At 40.0% G+C, this 7500-nt stretch overlaps 3 non-coding genes across 3 annotated transcripts in view; all 3 read left to right on the top strand.

Annotated features, from left to right (window-relative positions):
• Positions 1-2186: 2186 nt before the first annotated feature.
• LOC135267709 (small subunit ribosomal RNA) lies at positions 2187-4109 on the top strand. The gene has a single exon (XR_010336095.1). It is a non-coding gene; the product is annotated as a small subunit ribosomal RNA (ribosomal RNA).
• Positions 4110-6170: 2061 nt separating this feature from the next.
• LOC135267716 (5.8S ribosomal RNA) lies at positions 6171-6327 on the top strand. The gene has a single exon (XR_010336101.1). It is a non-coding gene; the product is annotated as a 5.8S ribosomal RNA (ribosomal RNA).
• A 477-nt stretch (positions 6328-6804) lies between these two features.
• LOC135267713 (large subunit ribosomal RNA) overlaps positions 6805-7500 on the top strand; it is a 4037-nt gene continuing 3341 nt past the window's right edge. Inside the window, exon 1 of the ribosomal RNA XR_010336099.1 lies at positions 6805-7500. This exon is cut by the window's right edge and continues 3341 nt beyond it. This is a non-coding gene — a ribosomal RNA (large subunit ribosomal RNA).

Raw genomic sequence — 7500 nt, 5'->3', positions numbered from 1 at the left:
CCCGCAGCACACTAGATGTGCATTAATATTGCATAACCTTTACGAAGTACGACGTCCAAAAATATTAATTTTTTTTTATATTGAGGTTAAAAGTGAGAAAACATAAATTAATAATAATGCAACCTGCAATACACTTAATATGTACTGATCTTGCATAACCTTCACGAAGTACTACGTTTAAATATAAATTAATATTATTGTGACCCGCAATACACTAAATTTGTATCAATATTGCATAACCTACACGAAGTACGACGTTCAAGAATATTAAAGAATTTTATTTGTGTTGTATATAATAAAAAAACAGCAAATTTTTTTGCAAATTACGTATCTGTAAATAAATGTAAACATTCAGCAACTAATCAAAAGTGTTTTTTTGCCTAGACATTAAAGTAAATCATAAGAATACATTAAATTTATAAAATGCAACCCGCAGCACAACAGATGTGCATCAATATTGCATAACTGTTACGAAGTACGACGTCCAAAAATATTAAATTTTTTTTTATATGAAGGTAAAAAGTGAGAAAACATAAATTAATAATAATGCAACCTGCAATACACTTAATGTGTACTGATGTTGCATAACCTTCACGAAGTACTACGTTCAAATATAAATTAATATTATTGCGACCCGCAATACACTAAATTTGTATCAATATTGCATAACTTACACGAAGTACGACGTTTAAAAATATTAAATGTTTTATTTGTAGTTTGCATATAATAAAAAAAAAAACAAATTTTTATGTAAATTACGTATCTATAAATAAACGTACACATTTAACAATTAAATAAACATAGTATTTTGGCCTAGATATTAAATTAAAACATAAAAATGCATAATATTTATTAAAATGCAACTTGCAATACAGCAAATGTGTATTAATATTGCATAACCTTTACGAAGTACGACGTTCACGAAGTACGTCGTTTACGAAGTGCGACGTTTACGAAGTACGTCGTTTACGAAGTGCGACGTTCACGAAGTACGTCGTTTACGAAGTGCGACGTTCACGAAGTACGTCGTTTACGAAGTGCGACGTTCGCGAAGTACGACGTCTACACATTAGGGCACTCAAAATTATTGTTACGTTGTACGACATTCAGACGTTCCAACTGCGACTAACTACAGCATTCATTTGACTTTGCACATACGACGAACGAAGTACGACGTTTACGAAGTACGGCGCTTAAAATAATTTTGTTTTTATTAATTAATTATTTTTTTTAAAACAAACGTTTTTATAATTAAATTTTATAATGGTTTAAATATAAAATATGACTTTTTAATATTATCAATATTTAAAATATTTTCTCCCTTTTGTGTGTATGCCTTATAGTTATAGAGCTGTGCGCTTCGGTAGACGTCGCCTGTGGAGCTATGTCAGTGGAGCGGTGCGCACATCCAATACCGAGCGGCTGCCTCGATCGGTGTCGCGCTGGTATACATATGGTAGTGGTGTGTGTCGATGCGTTGAGTGAGGCGATATGAACGGTGTAACGGTTTAGTCGAAGTTTATCATAAATGACGACGACAAAACGACCGATTATGTATACGTTCTGCATTTGCTTCCAATTTATCGACGTTTATCGCACATTTCCGCTATCGAATTCGAATAGGGCTTTGCTTGCGAGATTGCTTTATTTTGTGATTTTGTGGCTCGCCCAGTTCCCCACAGCGAGATTGCGGATGCGGCAAAACGTATTCTCTTACGTTGGCGGTCCTTATGCAATCAAACTTTGTTGAACTAACAAATGTTTGTGATTTAAACAAACAAAAATAATAAATGCGTCAACTCTCTAATATCCGAGCGAGAATATTTATATAATATTCGTAACGTTTATGGATTCGAAAGAATTTCATAAATTCACGTCGCATTCAATCTTGCGAAGAGTGAAGAGAATGTTTGAACTTTTAAATCGGCAAAGGTAAAAAATAATATTATAAATATTATTATTATGCCTTTATTGACCGATATATGTGTTGTGGTGTTTAACGACTACGACGACGATGATGACGATACATTTATCTCTATATCGTACGAAGAAAAGAAGAAACAGCGTGGCGTTACTTTCTTATATGTTAGATTGTTTCGCACAAACGCGCATATTCTTCATCTTTATAAACGATGATGATGAGTATTTTATTCTCTCGTCTGTCTCAAAAAACACAAAAACACAGTTCCCTGGTTGATCCTGCCAGTAGTCATATGCTTGTCTCAAAGATTAAGCCATGCATGTCTCAGTACAAGCCAAATTAAGGTGAAACCGCGAAAGGCTCATTAAATCAGTTATGGTTCCTTAGATCGTACCCACATTTACTTGGATAACTGTGGTAATTCTAGAGCTAATACATGCAAACAGAGCTCCGACCGGAGACGGAAGGAGCGCTTTTATTAGATCAAAACCAATCGGTGGCGGTTTCGCCGTCATCGTACAACTTGGTGAATCTGAATAACTTTACGCTGATCGCACGGTCTCGCACCGGCGACGCATCTTTCAAATGTCTGCCTTATCAACTGTCGATGGTAGGTTCTGCGCCTACCATGGTTGTAACGGGTAACGGGGAATCAGGGTTCGATTCCGGAGAGGGAGCCTGAGAAACGGCTACCACATCCAAGGAAGGCAGCAGGCGCGCAAATTACCCACTCCCGGCACGGGGAGGTAGTGACGAAAAATAACGATACGGGACTCATCCGAGGCCCCGTAATCGGAATGAGTACACTCTAAACCCTTTAACGAGGATCAATTGGAGGGCAAGTCTGGTGCCAGCAGCCGCGGTAATTCCAGCTCCAATAGCGTATATTAAAGTTGTTGCGGTTAAAAAGCTCGTAGTCGAATTTGTGTCCCGCGCCGCCGGTTCATCGTTCGCGGTGTTAACTGGCGTTTCGCGGGACGTCCTGCCGGTGGGCTTAGCTCGAGAGGGCGGCCCAACTCAATCCCGCCGCGGTGCTCTTCATTGAGTGTCGAGGTGGGCCGGCACGTTTACTTTGAACAAATTAGAGTGCTTAAAGCAGGCTAAAACTTCGCCTGAATACTGTGTGCATGGAATAATGGAATAGGACCTCGGTTCTATTTTGTTGGTTTTCGGAACCCCGAGGTAATGATTAATAGGAACGGATGGGGGCATTCGTATTGCGACGTTAGAGGTGAAATTCTTGGATCGTCGCAAGACGGACAGAAGCGAAAGCATTTGCCAAAAACGCTTTCATTGATCAAGAACGAAAGTTAGAGGTTCGAAGGCGATCAGATACCGCCCTAGTTCTAACCATAAACGATGCCAGCTAGCGATCCGCCGACGTTCCTCCGATGACTCGGCGGGCAGCTTCCGGGAAACCAAAGCTTTTGGGTTCCGGGGGAAGTATGGTTGCAAAGCTGAAACTTAAAGGAATTGACGGAAGGGCACCACCAGGAGTGGAGCCTGCGGCTTAATTTGACTCAACACGGGAAACCTCACCAGGCCCGGACACCGGAAGGATTGACAGATTGAGAGCTCTTTCTTGATTCGGTGGGTGGTGGTGCATGGCCGTTCTTAGTTGGTGGAGCGATTTGTCTGGTTAATTCCGATAACGAACGAGACTCTAGCCTGCTAAATAGGCGTATTTCGACATCCCAAATGCCGGCTGGAGCCGGGTTCGCCCGGTCTCTATGTGCGGTTTTTACTGTCGGCGTACAAACAATTCTTCTTAGAGGGACAGGCGGCTTCTAGCCGCACGAGATTGAGCAATAACAGGTCTGTGATGCCCTTAGATGTTCTGGGCCGCACGCGCGCTACACTGAAGGAATCAGCGTGTCCTCCCTGACCGAGCGGTCCGGGTAACCCGCTGAACCTCCTTCGTGCTAGGGATTGGGGCTTGCAATTGTTCCCCATGAACGAGGAATTCCCAGTAAGCGCGAGTCATAAGCTCGCGTTGATTACGTCCCTGCCCTTTGTACACACCGCCCGTCGCTACTACCGATTGAATGATTTAGTGAGGTCTTCGGACCGGTGCGCGGTGGCGTTTCGACGTTGCCGATGTTGCTGGGAAGATGACCAAACTTGATCATTTAGAGGAAGTAAAAGTCGTAACAAGGTTTCCGTAGGTGAACCTGCGGAAGGATCATTAACGTGTAAATGTTGTTGTTTAGTTGTCACACATACACACACATTTTGTCTGTGCTGATCAACAAAAAACACACATACATACACTATTCGTATGATGATCAATTCTCATACAAAATTCTTTATTATGCGTCGAACGGAAAAGCAACAACGGGTCGTCTTGCATTAAGCGGATCTGTTGTTACGTTTTTCGATTTATTTTATAAATCGATTGTAAACGTGCCGTAAACGACGTTTTCAAAGAATTTTTTCGAACATTAACACGAATCAATATTGTCGAAAGATGGTTATGTGCTAACGTTTTATTATTGCTTTCGCGAGTGCCGGTCTTAGCGTATTTCCATCATCGTATTCGCTTCGAAAAAAAGTACTAATACACAGTGGTGGTGTATAATTAATGTGCAAGAGATGTTGTTGTTGTTGTTGTAGTATTTGTATATGGTTGGAGTTATTTATAATAACAAACAAGAATGAATGAATGAATAATAATGGTGTCTGCCAATACGATCGTACTTTATGTACACGACTAAAACTTTATACATACAAACCATAATAATAAATAAACTCGAAACAACCAACAACAAAATTAATACGCTACTGTACATACAAATACACATTTATACATACCATCATTTTACTTAACCGATGGTGAGTGATGTTTGAAAAATAAACGCTTAGGCTTACGGTTTTGTAAGCCAGTCTTTGCGTATTTTCTTCATCGTATTCGCTTCGGAAAAAAGAAAATAAAGATGGTGTATAATTAATGTGTAAAAGAGATGTTGTAGTTGTAATTTAATTTGTAAATGGTTGGAGTTTATTAATAAATAAAAGGGGCTGTCTATTCGTCTGTACTTTATGTACAAGACTAAAACTTTATACATACAAACCATAATAATAAATAAACTCGAAACAACCAACAACAAAATTAATACGCTACTGTACATACAAATACACATTTATACATACCATCATTTTACTTAACCGATGGTGAGTGATGTTTGAAAAATAAACGCTTAGGCTTACGGTTTTGTAAGCCAGTCTTTGCGTATTTTCTTCATCGTATTCGCTTCGGAAAAAAGAAAATAAAGATGGTGTATAATTAATGTGTAAAAGAGATGTTGTAGTTGTAATTCAATTTGTAAATGGTTGGAGTTTATTAATAAATAAAAGGGGCTGTCTATTCGTCTGTACTTTATGTACAAGACTACAAAAACGTTTTATAACAATAAAAAGCTCGAAACAACCAATAACAAAATATACTACTACTATACTACTATACATACAAACGCACATTTATAAATACATAAAATCAATTTACTTTATCGATAGTGAGTGATGTTTGGAAAAAAACGCTTAGGCTTACGGTTTTCGGGTACCTGGGTTCCGCATGCGTCGAAGTAATAATTTACTTTAACGACGCGACGAACCGTAGGAATCTAAATAAAAAAGTTTATTAACTTTTTTAGATTCTGTGGGTTTTAAATGATATACGCCCGACTGACGAAGGAACGTTTTGCACTGCCTGTGCTTTTCTTTTGATTCGTTTTTATGTCGACGGACGTTCTTAGAATGCCCACCAAACGACGTATCACACAAAACACCCTACAATTGTATTGTTTGGTAAATATTGTTGTGATTAAGTTTGCAGCTGTGGCGTTTGTTTGAAGAAAACGTCTGGTTTTTCGACATATTTTCTATTTAATAAATATACATAATGCTTATCGCAAAAGGAGCAGAGTTTTATAGACAAAGTTGATAGAGAAAAAAAACCTAATAGATATATATATACGTATTTATAAAACGTTAATATCATCGGGTTATTCTTTATGTAAACTTAAACTATAACTGCATACTCTTTTCGATAAGTAGAAACAAATGCCACTTTAATTAAATAAAATATTATAAAATATAACGCCGAACGTTTCTTTCGATTGGTCCGTTTCTCACATATACATCACAATTGTAATAACCTTAAGTAGTTATTTTTGTTGTTGTGTGATGATGAAACGATTTCGATGTGGAACGGTGCGTTATGTAATAATATTTTAAATTTGTTTGAAAAGATTACCCTGAACGGTGGATCACTTGGCTCGTGGGTCGATGAAGAACGCAGCTAATTGCGCGTCAACTTGTGAACTGCAGGACACATGAACATCGACATTTCGAACGCACATTGCGGTCCTCGGATATACTGTTCCCGGACCACTCCTGGCTGAGGGTCGTGTCAATTTCAAAGACTGCTCGGTTTTTGTCTTAAACACAGCGCACAATGTTGTGTAGACAATTACGTCGGAGCGTGTTGGGTGCAAATATGACGCGTTACTATAATTGTTAATTGATTGTCGGTTGTCATAATAAAATATTATGCAACGTAGACAACAATAAAAACAATATAAAAAAATAACGCGGCATCCTAAAACGCAATAGCGGCTGACATTCTTATTAGTTTGTTGGTACAAGTTGGTTTAGACGTAGCACGTCCGATATTAAAAAGCAGCCACAACGCTTAAATTTCGAACGAAGCGATCGTCGTGTCCGAGACGTTAAAGTTGTTTATATGCATATTTTATGCACTATAATTAACAACAACAACATTCTCGCAACGACGTCAGATCGATGTTTGAAATTGTTTGGAGGCAGCCATATAAACGGAATACGTGTAATTATCGTCTGACAAAATAAAGGCAAATTTATATTTGCGACCTCAGAGCAGGTGAGACTACCCGCTGAATTTAAGCATATTATTAAGCGGAGGAAAAGAAACTAACTAGGATTTCCTTAGTAGCGGCGAGCGAACAGGAAAAAGCCCAGCACTGAATCCCGCGGCCGAAACCGGACGCCGGGAAATGTGGTGTTAGGGAGGATCCGTCATCCCGAGATTGTGCGACGCGTCCAAGTCCATCTTGAACGGGGCCACAGCCCATAGAGGGTGCCAGGCCCGTAGTGACCGTTGCCGATAACGGGAGGATCTCTCCTCAGAGTCGGGTTGCTTGAGAGTGCAGCCCTAAGTGGGTGGTAAACTCCATCTAAGGCTAAATATGACCACGAGACCGATAGCGAACAAGTACCGTGAGGGAAAGTTGAAAAGAACTTTGAAGAGAGAGTTCAATAGTACGTGAAACCGTTCAGGGGTAAACCTGAGAAACCCGAAAGGTCGAAAGGGGAGATTCAGCGTGACTCGATAGCGGCGCTAAATGATCGTGCGACGAACGGCGTACGCGTCGTTCGCGCCTTTTGTTTATGCGAACCGAAGTCGAACGCGTGCACTTCTCCCCCAGTAGGACGTCGCGATCCTTTGGGTGTCGATCTAAGGCCCGCGGTGGAGCCCGTTCGAACGGTTCGCCGTTTCGGACGAACCCGCGGTGTTTCCCGGTCGACTCGCTCGAAGGTATGCA

The sequence above is a fragment of the Tribolium castaneum genome, unplaced genomic scaffold, assembly GCF_031307605.1.
Source record: "Tribolium castaneum strain GA2 unplaced genomic scaffold, icTriCast1.1 ptg000081l, whole genome shotgun sequence".
Lineage (NCBI taxonomy): Eukaryota > Metazoa > Arthropoda > Insecta > Coleoptera > Tenebrionidae > Tribolium > Tribolium castaneum.
Note: the sequence above shows the minus strand (reverse complement) of the source record. Positions and strands in the feature narration are given on the sequence as shown.